Source organism: Nothoprocta perdicaria, unplaced genomic scaffold (genome assembly GCF_003342845.1).
Source record: "Nothoprocta perdicaria isolate Ctin4 unplaced genomic scaffold, notPer1 scaffold_31, whole genome shotgun sequence".
Lineage (NCBI taxonomy): Eukaryota > Metazoa > Chordata > Aves > Tinamiformes > Tinamidae > Nothoprocta > Nothoprocta perdicaria.
In genome coordinates this window covers 4,150,758-4,168,866 of record NW_020455544.1, presented here as the reverse complement: position 1 = coordinate 4,168,866, position 18,109 = coordinate 4,150,758, and the positions used below count along the sequence as shown (strand labels likewise).

At 36.5% G+C, this 18,109-nt stretch overlaps 1 long non-coding RNA gene across 3 annotated transcripts in view; it reads right to left on the bottom strand.

The window, feature by feature from the left end:
• Positions 1-18,109, bottom strand: part of LOC112950119 — a 72,513-nt gene that overhangs the window by 36,874 nt on the left and 17,530 nt on the right. Inside the window, exons 4-9 of one of the 3 annotated variants that reach the window (XR_003249955.1) lie at positions 13,269-13,330; positions 12,615-12,685; positions 12,441-12,532; positions 11,178-11,342; positions 5,898-5,971; positions 5,674-5,775 (exon numbers count right to left, since the gene is read on the bottom strand). This is a non-coding gene — a long non-coding RNA (uncharacterized LOC112950119). The remainder of the gene's footprint in view (positions 1-5,673; positions 5,776-5,897; positions 5,972-11,177; positions 11,343-12,440; positions 12,533-12,614; positions 12,686-13,268; positions 13,331-18,109) is intronic. The other 2 variants (XR_003249954.1, XR_003249956.1) reach the window with 2 other exon arrangements.

Below are 18,109 nucleotides of genomic sequence, written 5' to 3'. Positions count from 1 at the left end.
CAGGAAGCAGATCTCTATGGAAAAAACACTTAGCCTCATCCTATTCTATGCCACTGGAGTGTCCCCGAGATTAATAATTCTCTGCTGGAAATGTCCACAATAAACACAATACCAAGTGTACGAATAAACACAATACCAAGTGTACAATATCTATTTCTTTCTTGTATTTTTCCATATAATTTATGAGCTATCTACCTAAATACTATATCATCTCTAGTATTGATATGTAGTATAGTAAGTTTATATAGTAAGTTTATATCATATAGTAAGTTTAATATCATATTTAACAAACCATAGACATTTTCTTACAACAAGGAAATGCAGTATCCAGAAACACTGTATCTTAGGGATTCACAGTTTTTATAAATATGATAATTATCATCCAAAATAATTATCAAAATTTTAGTTGCAAATATAAGTGGTCTGATTTTGAGAAAACAAGGTGCTCACTAATTCAGTCAAATCTACTGTCCAAGTATGTAAATATGAACATAAAACAAGTAATTCACTTTAAGAAATTTCAAAAACTCATATATTACACATTTGTAATTTAAGATATTGTCTACTATGGTTCATTATGCCCAGAGGAAAAAAATGGAAATCCTCTTCTAAAATTCGAATTGCTTACAGTTAAGGATCTGAAGTGCTTAAAATTTAAAGCATTTATATTTCAAAGATTTTATTCATATTCCAGGGATTAATTGTAAAACCAGCTAAAATGCTGAGCTAAAATTTTGCATGCCAAGTTGAGAAGTAATTTAGAAAACACATTTGAAATCTCATCTTCTAACTTGTTCATAACATTTTCTCATAATATAGATTCCTCTTTCCTCCTCTTAACATAAATTCAATATTCTTATAAGCAGAGCCTTATTAATGAGCTCTTTCACAGAAGTTTAATTTTCTGTAGCCCAGGAAATACTCACCAGCTTTGTGACTGCAAACCATCAAATCCAGCTATAAATGAATAAATCAATACTATTCAGAGAGAACCATCCCACTGTCCTACCTTAAATAGAGGTTTATCAATTTATTCAGTATTTGATCATCTCCCATTTGAGACTGGAGAGCATTACATCTATGTTTAATCAGAAAATTAAATTACCATTTTAATAGATTGAGATATTATATCATAACTGTGAGTGTGCAAAGATAAGGGCAATGAATATCTCTTTTAGAACCATTTTAGATCTATGCACCTCATTATAGATCGTTAAAAAGTAAAAGAATCAATTACAACCACCAGTATCAGTTTATGAAAATGTAATGAAATGTCCAGAGTAGACAGGACACTGAGTTAATAAGTGAGCATACATAAAGCATCAGTTGGAACCTTGCAGGTCTACCTTCGTAAATCAAATACTTTGTAAAACTAAAGTTATTTCTCAGTTTCATTATAGTTCATTCATTACCAAGAGAATAGTCTCAAGCAAAGGTAGAAATAGTGTTACATCACTGAAATACAAAATATCATAGTTATTTTCCTTATATACTGATCACTAGCAACCATAGACAAAACATAATCACCTGAAAGACATCTTACCATGAAATATGCTCCAGAACATTAATCTAGAGCTGGATTCATGCTGAAAATCATTTACTGAGACTTTTATCTGCCTGCATAATAATTACAAAAATCACTGCATGCCAAAGCAAAGAAATAGAAAACGTAGCAGATAATACATGGAAGTACCAATAGGCCTGGGGCCTGGCTGAAAAGATAAATCCAAACTAACATTTATGACACACTTACTTGCACATACCTAAGAAAACCTTCCGAATTTTCTGGTCTGGTTTTTAGCAGTGGTCTCTTTTTAGCAATGACAGTTTTATTACCAAATATAATATATTGGTTAATGTACCAAAAAAAATGCCATCAAAAAATAATAAATGTGTCTGGTGAAACACTTCTGTCTTGCCATAAGCTACTTTTCTGACTTCCTTCTCCTTTCCTCTTTTGCATCAATGACTTTTGAGAGGAATGATGGATTTTTATGTCTTGAAGACAATCTAATCATCTGATCACAGGTACTTTTTATTACGGATATTCGATTATTAGGCAACTTTCTGTTTTATCTCCAATTTCTGTGCTTGCCTTTGTGACCTAGCTCACTTTTGGGACATGTGAAGAGCCTTAGGTCCTCCGTTCTGTGCTCTCTCGATCTGTCAGCATTATATAACGAATACATTCATGTGCCCGGCACTGATACCCATTGGCATCTTTCCAGTGAATTTTAGGTTCTCAATTTCTCATCACACTGACTGATTTTTGGACATTCAGCTTTTGCATGAGTGGCTATTTTCAATATCACATCGAGAAGACTGGCAGCCTTACTGCTTGTCATCATACGGTACACTAGGTGACTGCCTCTTGATAAGGTGACCCGAGGCTTCCCAGTTTGACTAAACTAGTGTCTGGTCCTGTTTGCTTTTTCAGGATTGTCCTACTGCCATGCTAGGGTTTACTGGGATATGGAAATGTCCTTCGTTTTATTCTCCCTCAGCAGTGCATGTCACATTGTTTTATTGACTTAAGCTTGCCACAGCTTTACAACTTGTCTCCATACATATTTCAGTTGCCAATTTTTCATGAAAACATGAATTAGTTTATGCTACCATTCCAAATTTAAAATGATATAATGAAACCAGAATCAAAATTCATGATCATATTAAATTGGGGAATTTAAAAACAAACCCAGACCCACAGGGATTTAGAATCATATGAAAATGAAAATAATTTTAAAAAGCATTTTTTATGCATGTTGTCTGCAATGACCGCTTCACCAGAAGGTGAATATGCTTACAGAGATAGACTTCTGGAGCACATATACTGCTGGTGCAGCAGAGTGTTCAAGATGACATATTAAATATAAAACCAAGAGTCTGCATATCACCTACTCTGTCCCTTCCTGCTCCTTTAACTCATCCTAAAGGATGAAACTTTGCTTTTAGCTGGGAAATGCATCTCCTTGATGTCTCTCTGAAATGAAGTCATGCTTAAACTATCATGGACCTCCTCACAAGCAGGCAAAAAAAAAGAAGGAAGAAAATACCATCGTTGTTATTGTTTCTGATTTCTATTAGATTTCATATGAATTGCTTTGAAGTTGCCTTTTCTTTATTTTCCTTTTTATTTATAAATTTAAGCAACTATTTTATGTCTTTCTCCTTTCAAAGTGATAAGGCTTCAACAGTAATTGCTTGGACTATAGAATTCATCTTATTTAACTATGCTCCCCCTTGAGTACCCTAAACAAGATTTTGCATATTGCTGTTTCCAACTTCGAGTGGTCGGTGAACATACTGCTCAAGATTTTCCAGTATATACAGCCTATGCAGCCAGATTTTGAGATATTATTTCCTTGTACAGTGCACAACTCAAGGATGATGACTAAATGAAGTACAGTTCTGCAGCCCTCCTTAGGCAATGCTGCCACAAAGTTGTCTAAGCTCTTTTACATGTATGTTAATCTGTAAAGATCACAGGACAGACTAGAAAGCTCGTTATGTTTACCCTTTTTTATCACCTTTCCCCAGCTACTTTGGCAACTAGAAAAGTGTACAACATATTCATTCACACACTGTTTCTGTTATTTTTGTGATGGAATCATCTTTGTTGCAATATTTACACAGCTCATTTTTTTTTTTTTTTTTTTTTTTCCATCAAAGTCCTCTTGATGCCAGAAAAAAATACTGCCACCTGATCTTGGTATGTCACACAAAAATAAAAAACTTATATAACACTTATATAACACTAAAACTAGGATAGAAAGCTACACTGCCAATATAATTGCAGAAAAGCATTTTCTATTACCTGCCTCAGTACAAATGATTTGTAGAACATTAATCCCATGAAAGACAAATCTGACAGCTGGCAAGAGGCCTTGCAAATTGGAATGGTTGTTATGACCTTGCTGCCAGTTGGCCATCTTTACTACATCAGAATGCAACTGTCTGTATAAAGAAGCATCCCTCAGATTCCTACAGAAATTAAAAAAGATATGCACAGAAAATTAGAAGAAATGGAGTCCTAATGGAAAGTTATAGCTGAGCATGGGGCACCTAATCTTGCAGGGATGGGGCTTGTGAGGGGTTGTTTGTATATATAGATATATATATGCTAGTTAGAGAAAGAAATAACTTACTAATTTACCATTACTTTTCCAAGTCTTGAGTGTCATGTAACTAAGAACAGCATCTGGCACAAGAGATTTAAGTCTATTCTGTTTTCACATTAGCTGCCAAAACCTCTGATGGTTATTTGGGTATCTTAGGGCTGCTCTATAGGCTATTCTGTCTTCACTCTTTATGTCTTGATGTTTACTGTTTGTAACTTACAGACTGGTATACATCTTACCAGTACCCAGAGATAGGTAACAAAGCCAGAAATTCTTTGGATCTTAAGATACAGTGATCCGCTTTCACCTCTAGTGCTTCAGTAATAGGTGAATAGGTGAAGAACAATTTTTCCTTCCCAGTATATATTCCTATAATACTCTGTAGGAATGGCATTTGGAGGAAGTAGAATGGGCTGTTTTAGTCTTTCACTGTTAGCAGAAACATATATTGCTTTTGTGTTGTTTTTGCAGGGAAAAGTAAAATCAAGGACAAGGTTAAGGGTCACAGAATTATAAGGCTATAGAAAAGCAGTCCCAAAGTGGATATGCATAGAGTTTGGAGATTAGATAACCACACTATACATGTTCATTTCGTGCAGTTCCTGGAGAAAAGAAAATAAAAACTATAGGTATAATTGCTCAGTTTATAACAAGCAGAACACACAGCTGTAAGGGCCAAAAGGACACAAACTGTGCATCCTTAAAATTATAGCCTGTAAAAGACTTTTTGTCTATCATGCACCACAAGGCAGGAATACTCCGCCATTTGGGACCTAAGGACTGTATTTTTTTTCCCCAGTTCTTATTTACCTATTTACCAAAATCATAGCTCTGGCAGAAGAGTTAGAATGAGAGAAATCATCACAGGGAAGATGGGTAATTGAGATTCACGCAGATGAAGTAGTTAAATATGCAAATTCTACATAGGGTAGTCACTGGATGTCATTGTTTATCCGCGCAGTCTGAGGCTGAAGGACAAAAAAGCGTAAGGAAGCTTTCTCTTTCTCTATTGCTTTTAGAATACAAGTCTCCCATGGCAGGGACATGGCAGTACAGTTTTGGTCCTTGATAAAAATTTAGGGCAAACATTCCTTAATTCCTTCATTTTTGTAAAGACCAGCATTTATCTTGTGCCATTGACATCCTATTTTGCACTCTGTTATCTTATCTCTTACAGACCTAATTCCTGTATTCTGTATGGATGATCACTTTTAAGCATCTGCTTTAACAGCCAAGGACAGCATCAATTTAAACGGATAAAAGTAACTATGAATGTTACGAGATTTTTTTTTTTTTTTAATACATGCACATCAGAAGCTTAAATGACTGCATATAAATATTAATCAATTACATTTACTGGCAACTGTTTTTATTACAACCTATCTGTGATAAGAGCTTAAGATTGTTGTGAGAAAAAGGTGAACGGGTCATCATGGCAGCACTCATGTCAAGAAAGAGGCCAAAGAAACTGAACTTTTTCTGGGAATACATCACTTCCTGAACATGACAAAACAGATATACTGTGCATGTATATAACTATAAAATCTTTTGTCACCTGGGCTATTTCGTACCAGCTGATAGCAATTCCGCAAGCTCAAAGACCGTTTTTTTCTGGATGGTTTCCCATGGTGAAGACAGAACTGCTGCTTCTCAAATCCTAAAATAAAATAGATATTGACAATCAATAAAACTTGCAGGAGAACAATTTAAAACAGATTAAGAACTATATATATCTATATAAAGAACATACATATATTAAACAGAGTAAGCAGTGATTACCTGCTCACTCTGTTGCTGCAGAGGATTCAAAACGCGAGTTAGGCATATTCATGGGACAGGTCCATCAAGAGACGCTAAAGGAATAAGCAGAAATGTACCATTAAACAACGCTAACAATATCAGTGGGTGCTGGAGGACTGTGAGGGGGGAATGGACAGCAGGAAGTAGCCTGACCTGTATATCCTCCTTAAATAGAATCTCTACTGCCACAGTCTATCAGGCTACACTATCAAACTGCCAGAGACTATGGGCCAGAGACAGATCAAGGCTGATGCTGTAGGACCCTTCTTATGCAGTTACAGCCTCTTTCGGTTGTTTTTGCTGATTCTGCAGTGGGGAGGGGTTCACTGGAGAGGATAGAAGGCTGTACATCAAAACTGGCACTTTAATATGCTAGAAGCCTCGGGATATGTATGCTGCATCAAGTTTCTACATGGATAAATACTTCTGAAGGAAGCCCAGTGAGAACAGACTGCTGTATAACTGAGACTAAAAACACCTCCAAATCACCAACAGAGAACAAACAACCGTAAGCAATCATTTGTTTTGGCAACAGAGCTCATTTAAAATTACCAAATTATGTCTTTCCTTTAAGTATACATTCATTTCTGAAGAGGGAAGTTAGGTCTCTATGTTAGAAAAGAATGGCTCTAACCAAATTTGCTCTATTCTCTAGCACAGTCATCTATCTGGTCATTTGTATCTATACTTTATGCCTGTTCTTCCAACTGGTTCACTGCCAGAACTGTTAATACTGCTATTATTCACTCTATTAATGTCTACTATTGATTAGCACTATGGATAAACTCAGCTTTTCACCTACTGGACTTTTTACTTAAGCATGGTTAACAGCTAGGGCTTCAAAGAAATGATTAGTAGTGTATAGATAGTAAAAAGCCTTTCTATATCTGAGAAACTACTCACAGATCCTTCAATATAAATAACACTACATCTAATGAGGAGTGTCCCAGCAGTTTTATCTTTTGTAGCACTTTCCCCGCAATACAGGATATATAGTGAAAAATGGCCTTTTTCTCACTTAGTGATTCATTTTCTTTAACTCCATAAATAGCATTTTCCCATTTTCCCTTTTTCTTGTACAGAAACTGTTCGGCTATGACTATTTGTTTTTTTTTAAGTTGAGATTCAACTGAAACCCTTGCATTACACATCTCCCTCCACACACAAAAAGAGTAATCACGTACTTATAGTCACAGCTGTCTTTGCTATATCACAGTTCATGGGTACTCTGCAGTACAGGTAATGCTATCTCCTCTTCCAAACAATCTTTGCCATACAAATATCTGCTCTCTACTGTAGGTATTAAACTGGGTCTCCAGTTTAGCCCTGTAGAGCTGACTCTGCCAAGAGGTTAGTCTCTACTGTCGGTATTAAACTGGGTCTCCAGTTTAGCCCTGTAGAGCTGACTCTGCCAAGAGGTTAGATTCCACCCTTCTACACCATATACATATATATATATTTAAGATCTGCCCACAGCTATCTCACGAACAGCTTGAGTATTCAGCTGCCTTAGCAGATACAGGGCCCATCAGGCAGTCTGATTTGCTTGTGTTTAAAGAAAGGGTTGACTACTCCAGCTTGCCAAGTCCTTCTCTTCTGGCTCGTACAGCCACTCACTGCTGCTGCATAACAGAGCTCTGTGCTGCTGGCACAGAGGCTGCAGCCGCAAGGGGCCTCTCAGCTCTCGCTCTTCTTCCTTCCTTGGTCTCTTTGGTAGCCCCGCCGCCTGAGATTTTTCCCATCTCCSTCACGTTCTCTTGATGCCCCAGCTCTGGGCATCCCTCTTCCTCACCAGCAAACTCCAATTTACCCTCTGGGCRATGCAGGGGTAAGGCAGTAGGGCTAAGGCAACTCAGGAGGACAAGGTTCAATGCATGAAACGGACGACGGAGATGTAGACTGAAGAAGGAATAAGAAAGAATGTGAACACAAAAATAATTTACAACTGCAGTTATTGTGCAGGAAGAGCAAAGGAAAACTTGTGTCCAGTTAAGATGGAGTATACATAAATCATCTTGCATTATGAAAGATAAGAGGTACATATACTTTAGATGTACCCTTTTGTCTTTTTCCCTCTGATAAGTTTTCCTTACATCCCTCTCTATATTTAGCAAATGCAATGTGGCTTGCGCTGGAAGAGGAGCTGCTACTTATCATATTAGCCTTGAACTCATTTTGAAACTGCAGCCTGGTTGTGGGTATGTGAAAAAGCACAAATAAGTGTCTCACACTCATCTCTTCCCATTTATTGCTCCTTAGAGGAGAAATCTCCCTCAGAGTTTGGCATTTAACAGGTTCCAAACAACATCTGAATTATCACCATACTTTTTCATTTAATCTAAATATAATATGGCATCCAGAATGGCACAGTTCTGTGTGTGTGTGTAATCTAGTGATTTTAGATAAACACCAAATGGTTAATGAATGTTATTACAGAGTTTATGGGCAAACTCAGAGCAGTTTTAATTCTACTCTAATTAACCTTGGTGGAACACAGAAGTAGGTCCTGATTTACTGTATCTTTCTGAATGCTTTGGGGTAGTATGAGCAACAAAGAGATCAAAACATAAAACATCACTTTGGTTTCCAAGCTGAATGAATATTATGGCTTCAATTCTCAGTATTTACTTCAGTTTTAAATTGACATATGTCCATTATGATCACAGTTGTCTGCTATGAGCACAGTTTTACAGCAGTTTAGTTAGGAAGAAAACTAGGCCTGCATCACAGAGTTAAACAGCCCAATACTTGAACTGCATAGAACTGCAGAGATGGTGGGTTATTTCCAATACCTGTCGATCTCTACTTTTAATCAGATCTCATTTCTACACAATTATCATTTCGGGCTTCTGTTGATTGCTTTTACTAGGCGTAATGAGTAGAAAGAAACACTATCTCATTGTGCAGAATATTGGATTGGCTGGTGTAATAGACTCAGTTCTATTTTTTGCCTTGCTCTTTGAAAAGTTAATTTTCTCTTCCATCAAATAACTAGCAGACTACTAATAGCATATAAGGTATTAGAGGGATTTGCATTAAAGAATGCAACTGAGTGCTTTATCTACTTTTAAAACCAGAGTGACATAGGTAGGGTCTTTTACTATTGCATTATCTAAGGTAAAGTTTAACAATTGCTGCAAGCCTCCCTTAGTTTGGAATTCATGGAATAGGAATATGGATGAGTTCTCCCTGGAACACAGAAGTATTGTGGGGAGGAGGTGGTTGGTGCTGCCACTGCCTGTGCAAGCACAAGGGAGCATGTTCAAAGCCTCACTGAAGGAGCAAAACCCTTCATTCCAGGCTGAAGTCAAGCACCACTGGGCACTGGGTTCTTTTTCACACCAGGCACCAGAAGTGCCCCAGAGAGGATGTAAAGATTTGACAGGATGCATCTCCCTCAGTGGACAGACTCCACTTCCAACAGAGCATGGAGAGGTTACAGTACAGACTCTGTGACTGCGACTCCCTGCAGTGAGGGGGATGAGGAAGGGCCTGCCGGGTATGACCCTGCCATGTGCCCAGCTGCCTTCTTGGGAAAAACCAAGCTGTGTCTTGCACAGCACAGTCAGTCCTTCACAGGGTCGTTCACAGAGTAGAATCAGCATAGAGCAGCTCCCATGAGTTCTGACTACCCTTAGCAGCACAGATGTTACGGAAACACCCTTTGAGAAGACAGAAGTGAAGAAGATACTGTAAAACATAGACTCAGAAATATACCTAACCTTAGGCTAAAACAAAGTCAAATATAGAGTGCTTATCTAATTTCTCCAAAACTCTGAATGCAGTCCTAGACTAAGTTGGTATGCCTGCCTCCTTACGTAAACCTCACTGTTACACCAGAGTGTCTAAGTCATTTAGATAGCGAATTGTTTGCCACTACATTATTACCAAGACAAGATTCAATAGTGCCTGAAGGAACAGCACTTCTCTGTTCGTCCCAGAAAAAGCTAATGGGAAATGTCCCAAGCTGGTTGGCATGCTCTCACCTCCAACATCTCTCTCACACTCCACAGTTCTAGGCTTTATTTTCCTAAACTCTAATGCCCAACCTATGTTGAGATGAAGTTCAATGGCAAGAATAACACTACTTTCTCTTGGAGTAGCTCAGTGGGAGATAACCAAAACCTAATCAGATCTTTCCTCTCCTGGCGCATTGTTACTCTCTGCTATTTTGTACCTTAATTTTCTCCATCTTATTGACTGAGACATCCATCAACAGGACATCCTTTAGGACAAAAGATGCCAAGGTCCAGCCCAGGACCCACTAATTACAAGAGCAGAGAAGAAAAGAAGACATTGGGCACAGTCCCTTCCCAGCACTGCGCTCACTGAACAGGTAAAGCAGACATGCCCTGACACACGCCTTGCCAAACACTGGCCTGTCCATATTTTACAACATAATCCAGTGTCCAGGGTTTCTGTCCTACACAAAAATAGTTGCTTTGTAAAATCCCTTTTAAACATGTAGAGCCTTTTGTTGATTTAGATGTTTAAAGGGCTTCTCCATGGTAAGAAGGACCCTCCTCAGCCATACTGAACTGAGAAAATACAACAACAATAAATATTATCTGTAAGAGGAAAAGTATACTGAGTATACTTTTAAACAGGGATTGCTTATCTTCCAAACCTGAGGCAGACTGGCATGCTGAAGAGAGTAATTTCTCCCTAAGAAAACCATTTAACACTGTTCTAAAATCAAATCAGAGGACACTTTCTAATACTAATCTCACCATGACTCCATAATCTCTAGTTCATCTACCCCTGAAGATAATCCTAATACTGTCCCTAGACCATGCTTCTGCTTAATGGAACCTGAAGAAATGCAATTATTTACTTTTCATGGGTTAATATAACAGCTATTATGTTTAAACAACTTTAGAGACTCCTTCTCTCTTCTCTTCCCTGAATTTTATCGAAAAATAGAATATTAAAAAAATCTCCAGGTTATTTTCACTAAATTTGTTAAAACCCTTGCCTTACTAAATGTAGCACTTGCATGATCCCTAACTTCTACCTATGATGAAAGCTGAGGCCCTTCAGTATCTCCCAAGGAAATGACATTTCTTATTTCTCATAATGTAATATAATGGCAACTGTCCTAAACTAACTCAAGGCTCTTTCCTTTAAGTACTTTCATTCAAATTACATATATGTTATTTTACTGAACTTCATGTATTACACAAATGGTAACATTTATCTAAGACCTGATTCAATGACTCCAGAAAGAAGGATGTGTTGTTTAAGTAACCCAATAATTACCTCCAACTCCAGTATAGGGTAGGATGACTTCAAAAGCATTTACAGAAAACAGAGATGATGCCAGACACTTCCCTGCTTCTGGTACATTTCTCACTCGTGGTGGGAAAGGATAGACCATCAGAAGCTCATGTTGCTCAGCAGCATCCACAGACCAAGTCGCAGAGACTGTCTCAAAGAAAACGAGCCATATACTCTATCCATTATATACAAATATCTACAACCAGATATTTATAGGGTTATTTTAACTATAACAGGCCTGACACCTGAAATTATGAAAAAATATTTTCACTCAAGAAGCCAGCAAATACGGAACTGACTGTCAAAAAATAGTGTGAAACAGATGAGTACAGTTAGAAATGCCCCACCACCAGTGCTTGAAATTTTTCTCTATTAGTTTTGGAAACAAACTAATGAAGCTTCAGGCTTCCCCGGTATTTTCCTTCTTGCATTTATTGCCATATGAGCATTATGTTAATTTGACTAAAAGAACTTCTGCTATCCTTACTAACAATTCAATATAAGCTAAAGTTAAATTAATTATAAGGAATTAACCTCAACACTTATGTACACAACAATAACTAGAGTTTTGATTTCTTATTCCCAGATTTTGATTTTATTTCTTAAAGTAACACGTTGCCTTTAAATCAGGCAATTCTATTTTTAGTTTTTACATTTTGGGAGACTACTGTCACAACCATTTCTATTATCTAAAATAATCTAGTAATAATATAGTCCATGCATGTGCCTCTGCAATATAATGTGCATATAGTAATATTCCATTTTTTTTAGAGCATAATGTAATTGTGGCCTCGTTTTCCACATTTTTCGCTTGTTTGCTTTATCTCCACACAATATTCAAACAATTGAAAGAATTTTATAATAACCTGGAAATGGACATACTTTAAATACAAGCTTTAAAGGCAACTTTGAATGCTTTAAATGCAAACAAATATGACAAACCTTACAAAAATAAACTGTTCCACATTATAGAAGGAATCTCTCTTTTTATGCTGTAGCATAGAACACAGCCTTGTGACTATTATTATATATTGTTTTCCTATAAATTTTCTTTGTGTGTTGAAATGTAATATATTTTAATTAAAGACTAATCTACCAAACAGAAGAATTAAAAAAATAATACAAGTTAAGAAAATGCCTGTGCACATTCAGAGAGTTGGTAATGATCTGATCCTTTTCATCAAGGAGTAAAGGACAGCCCCTTTTTGTTAGATGTTCTTAGGACGAACGACAGAGATTTTATACCTTTTAAAGTACTTTTAGGGAAGATCTTATTTTATTCCCAGACTGAGTAGCAGAAAGGGTTGTTCGGTTGTTCTTCTCAAGTGCTTTACCATCTGCAAAAATAGCCTAGCTGATTTTTATAATGAAATAAGAGAAGGTGAACAGGCGCCGAGAGATGAAGTGGCCAAACACTACCTTAGAGAACCAGGGGTTACACCTCAGTCTCAGGGCGCATTCAGGCTCGTCTTTCACTTTTCAGCCACAGACTGGATGGAAATGAATATTAAAAAAAGAGGAAGGAAGACTGTTAACACGCAAAAGACTAGTGTTCATGGTAATCTTAGGGGCCACAGAAGACCTGTACCAGTATGAGGTCTACTTCTGGCTTTGACTAGAGATTCCAGTGAAACCTTGATTAATTTTTTGTTGAAAGGTCTACATTGGRGGAAAAAAGAAAATCTCTGTTCTGACAGGCTTGTACTTAAAAATGGTAATAAACTATTGTTCAAATTTCTAGCTAGCCCTTGTTAGATCTCTGAATAAACGGATCAACTCTAGAAACATGCCAACTATAAAAAGCTTGAGTACTGTCTAGTAGGGACCATGGAGAAAATTGATTTCAGGTACAAAAGACAGGCCCAACTGGTTCATGGAACAATTGTAATTGTGAAATATTCTATATTTCAACCTAAATCTTATCTCATGCATTGAATACCTTGAAGTTTTTTCATTCAATTGATATTCTCTTAACTCAGTATACTATTTTATGATGATAACAAAGCACAAAATATGTGAAAGTATTATCAAACTACTTTGTTATTATTTCTATTTTCTACTAGTGGAACATACCTGATAGAAAGCTTCCAGATGACTTAATTCATTTATTACATTTGCGTCATCTTCTGCGTTTGCTACATAAAACAAAAGGGATGGTATGATGAGAGTAAAAAAGAGGCAGAGCTGTTCTCTTCCACTGTTACCACTGAAAGTAATATACAAACTAATGCTTTTATCATCATGTATATATTCTTGCTTTAAAGGAATAAATTGCTAAATCCACGCAAAGTCAATAGCACCTTAGGACATGGAGTATTTGGCATTTTCCTTTCTCTTGCTTTTTTTCTTTTTTTTTCCCCTATTTGAAAGTTTTTCTATACATCTATTAGCTTTTTGTTGGTAAATATTGAGATTGAATGCTTTTTATATCATCAATTTTCTCTAAATACATATTCAGAGCTTTTATTTGATGTTGATAAACGCTGAAACAGTGGGTCCACCTGGAACAATCTATAAAGGTACTGATTCTAAGTGACAGCCAACACATTGCAGGATACCATATGTTTATAGAAATTAAAAAAAAAATAAATAAATAAAAAAAAGGAACTTACCATAATAAAGTCTTTTTAAGGAGCATATATATTTGACTAAAAGTCATTGCCCATCTTTAACCAGTTAAGTTAGATGAGCTTATATGTTAAATCATAGTTTCAGCATTAGCAGACCAGATACAATGCTATGATACAACTAGCTGCCATCCCAAGTGATTTTTTGCCTTAATAATGCAATCTGCCTTAATAATGATGTTTTCTTCAGGTATAGTAATAGCATAAACAACTAAATGAGAAAAAATTGCCAACACCATAAATAAGTAAAATTATTAGTGACATTTAACTTTGTAGGAAAAAAAGTCCTAACAATGAGGACTATCTAGCTGCTACTGTATGCAACATTCGTATGTTCTTTCCTCAAGTGAACCAAAATAACAATTAATCATAGCACTACATAAATAGATTAAGCTCATCCTATTTGTGTAGCACTCCCAATAAATACATGAGGCAAAGCACTGTATCACAGCACTTTCCCTTTTCAAGGCTCTTTTTCAGTTTCATGTAACTTTTCCAAAATTTAGTCCTTAGAATTATTCTCTGCTATATATACTTGTATTGTCTATGAAGGTGATTCTTTTGTTTTAGGGGACTAGGATTAGGGAACTTAWCTACTAAAGTGGCTTCACAGATCAATCCTTTGCCTCAGCAGTTTTAGTATTGCTATTCTTCTCTGAAAGGTTTTAAAATTTGGCAAAGAACTGTCAAACAGGAGCCTTTTGCCATTTCTGGGAAAAGTCAGCCCAAATTTGACAAAAAGGTAAACCTTTAACTCCATGTCTGTGAGTGAGTTGGGTGGAAGTATTAAGCTGGATAMCGTTAGGGACTTTGCTCTAGTTTGACAATTTAGTGACACTTTCAGAGTCTACCAATCTGGTATTCTTAAACTCAAATTTGCCATTTTTTTTTCTTTAAAATTATTTAAAGTGTTTAACTCTAAACATTAGAAACATCAGTCTCTTCGTTTGTGCACAGATTTAAATACAGCAACCAACTGCTGGCTGTTTTCAAGCAAATTAAATGCACTCTTCACAAAAGATTACTGAGGCAAATATTCAAGTGTATCATTATACTGTCATTTAGAGTAAGGTTTTAATCCTAGCACAAACCTCCAAACAACCGAGGGAATTAAAATACAGCCAGTAATCTTTGGGTGTTACAGTATATCAAGTTCCTATTCATCCATTCCTCACTGCCATTTCCTCGGAAAAGCTGTACCGAGTGAGATTTGGGCTGTCTGCCCGAGACCATGAAATCAAAGCTTAGTGCATGCTACAACAGGTGCGATGCCTTCACATAAACGTATTCCTTCCACTGAAGCACATCTCCGTAGAGCTTTCAGCCATGCAGTTACTTCCAGATGGAGTGGAGGTTTCCAAGATAAGGCAATAACTTTTCTGATTAATAATAAAGTAATGGGTAGCTGAAAGCTCATTTTTTCTCAGGCCTTCCACGGATGATTCATTGCTCTTTTGCAAGTAAAGCGATCATTCCTCTGACCCCAAGAACAACAGCGATATTTCATAAGAGAGGGTGAAGCTCATGTCATTGGCATGCTTTACTTTTTCTGTCTTTGAATCCTGCTATTTTTCTGCAATTGCATTATGGATATTTAATTTTTCAAATAAATTAATCTGGTAACAGAAGGCCTGTGATACGAAAAGTTGAATTCTGGGGTTCTTTACAACATAAATTTTTAATAGTTCTTATCGAGAAGCCAAACAAATTTGACAGACATCCATAAGAAGACCTTGACATGCGTTTTGCTTTACCCCATTTGTAACAAAGGATTCCTTTACAATGTTTTTTCCAGAAGTTTTAAAACTCAGACTATCATTACAAAATTCAGCCATTAAAGTGAAAATAAAACAAACCGCAAAGCAATTTTCTTTATGTGGTAACTGATATGAACTTGTCCTGCCAAGTTTTGCAATTTATAAGCCCAGTTTCAATTTCTTTGTTATTGCTTTTCTCCAAGTTATTATTTTGGAGAGTCACACAAATTATTAAACATTCAACTAAAATCAAACAAAAGAGCCCAACTCCTAAAGCAGTACTTCATTTTGTCACCTAAATCTGATTTGTAATATTGGCAACCCTTACCTAGCTTCTACTTAACATGGGTGGTACCGGAAAACTCCTTTAAGTTGATGGAATATCTACAGATTTGTTTCTGCAAATACACAGGCATGACTCAGTCTTACTGCAGCATCAATAACACAGCTCAGCTCCTGTGTTATGTTTAATCCAGTAAGGATTCAAGAGCTAAAGATTATTAGGACTGACGGGGTTTTGAGTAGTGACTTTCAGTAAAGCAGTAAGTTGTTTCCTGAAAAAAAATGAATTTGAATTTTCTGTTTCAAACATTGCAAGGGAAAGCACTTGGACACCTTTCAGGGATATGACAGATATGGGTTTAACATACAGAAAGTGTTCTGGATTTCACTGGGGCCAGCTACCTTCCTGCTTACGTACACCTGGCTTTGGTACTCTACACAGGGCTCCAGAGGCGTAAAGRTCACTAAAGGCTTTTGTTCTGGCATTTGACCTTAATAGTCAATCCTGCTGGACAATGGTTATCTCTCTATTATTATTTCTTCTCTTTGACTGTACTAACAACGGATACATATTTAAAGTTGATCATGTTTACACTAGAGTTGAAACACAGTGGTTTTCAGATTTTTTTTCTTTTTTGCCTCCCTTACCTAAGGCTATAACATATCTATTACTGTATTTTTAATCTTAATTACAATATTTTCAGATGGAATAAAACATTAAACTTAATTGAAATAGCAAAAATACGGAAAAAGACAATAGTTCAATTTGAATTTCATTTAAATATTTAACATGTTTAATCGTGACATATGTTTCAAACAAAATGTTGGCTTAGTCTATGAAATACCATGGGTTTTGGTACTCTTATAGTTAAGGGCCAAATTTACTCAGATCTGTTTGGCCAATCTTCATCACCCCTTCTCACAAAGCTAAGGAAGCGCATGAGAAGACACTGTTGTACTCATTATCTCAAAGACTATAAGGATTATATGCATTAGAAATATCTAATGTTTGCCATTGCAAATGCATTTTTACACAGCTCTAGTAAGTTCCTAAATTATGTTAGTACACTTTGGAGTTGGCTTAATAAACTAACCATGAGACCTCTCAACACAGGGACAAATAAGGACTAAATTATTATTTTGTGATAGGGTTGTAAAGTTATGCATGGTTCAGGTGCGCTAACACCCATGGGCTGACCAAATCATCGCACCTGTGACCTGAACCAGTGACTTGAAAGCTGGATTATTGATCCAGTACTGCAATTAGCTCCCTTCTGTGAAGGTGGAAAATCCTTTAACATCAGGACAGAAGCTTGGCTGTCTCAGCTTGATGCCCGTTTTCATCACTGCCAACAGCTGCCATCAACCCCCTGCTCCTGCAGCAAACAGTTCCGGGAGCTATTAGTGCTTTTACAGATCTTAATAGACAGCGGTGCTGCACATTTGCAGACAACTGTTATATGTGATTAGCGTCAAACCAACCTACGACACCAAAATGTTCTGAACAGGAGGATGTGAGGTAAGAAAATAATGCTATTGGAAAGTACTCATGAAAATATTTCTGATGCAGTATTCCCTTAAAAAGGCAATATGGACTTTCCCAACACACCCTTCTAATTTTTATTTTACAATAAAGTGGCTTCAAAGTGATGAGTAATAAGTGTCACAGTGCAATTCAATACACGTGACCTCAGAAGTAAGTGAAAGTAAATGGCAGTAAAATAGAAGTATATTAACAAACTAAATGCTGCTAAGATCATTTTCTTACACTGATTAATGACTTCAAATTTATCATAACAGCTATCACAAAGGAAAATAAGATCAAATATATGTAATTTTAAAACATTATGCTGTGGTCTTCATGTTCTGTTAAGTTTTCTCTAGGTGCACTGCAGAGTTTAACACTGACTTTTTTAAAAAGTCCATTTCTATGATGTTCAAAATAGGCGCCATGGAAAGGGTAGGCCCTAAAAAGCTGACAKAAAATTCCCTATTATCTTAGCTTACATCTTACAGAGTGGGAAAGAAAATACTTGTAGACATTTTAGTTTAAAGGACTCATTTTAACTTGCTGCAGAAAGCTATGCTCACAGCCTAAATTTTCATCACTAGAAGCATAATCTGAAATAAATTGCATAGGTGGCAGGGCTGTATTATGGCTCAGGACYAGATTATAACTACAGCAAAGATCCCCTAAGCAAATGAGAAATTGGCAGCAAGACAGTGTCACACCAGAGAACAAGTTTCC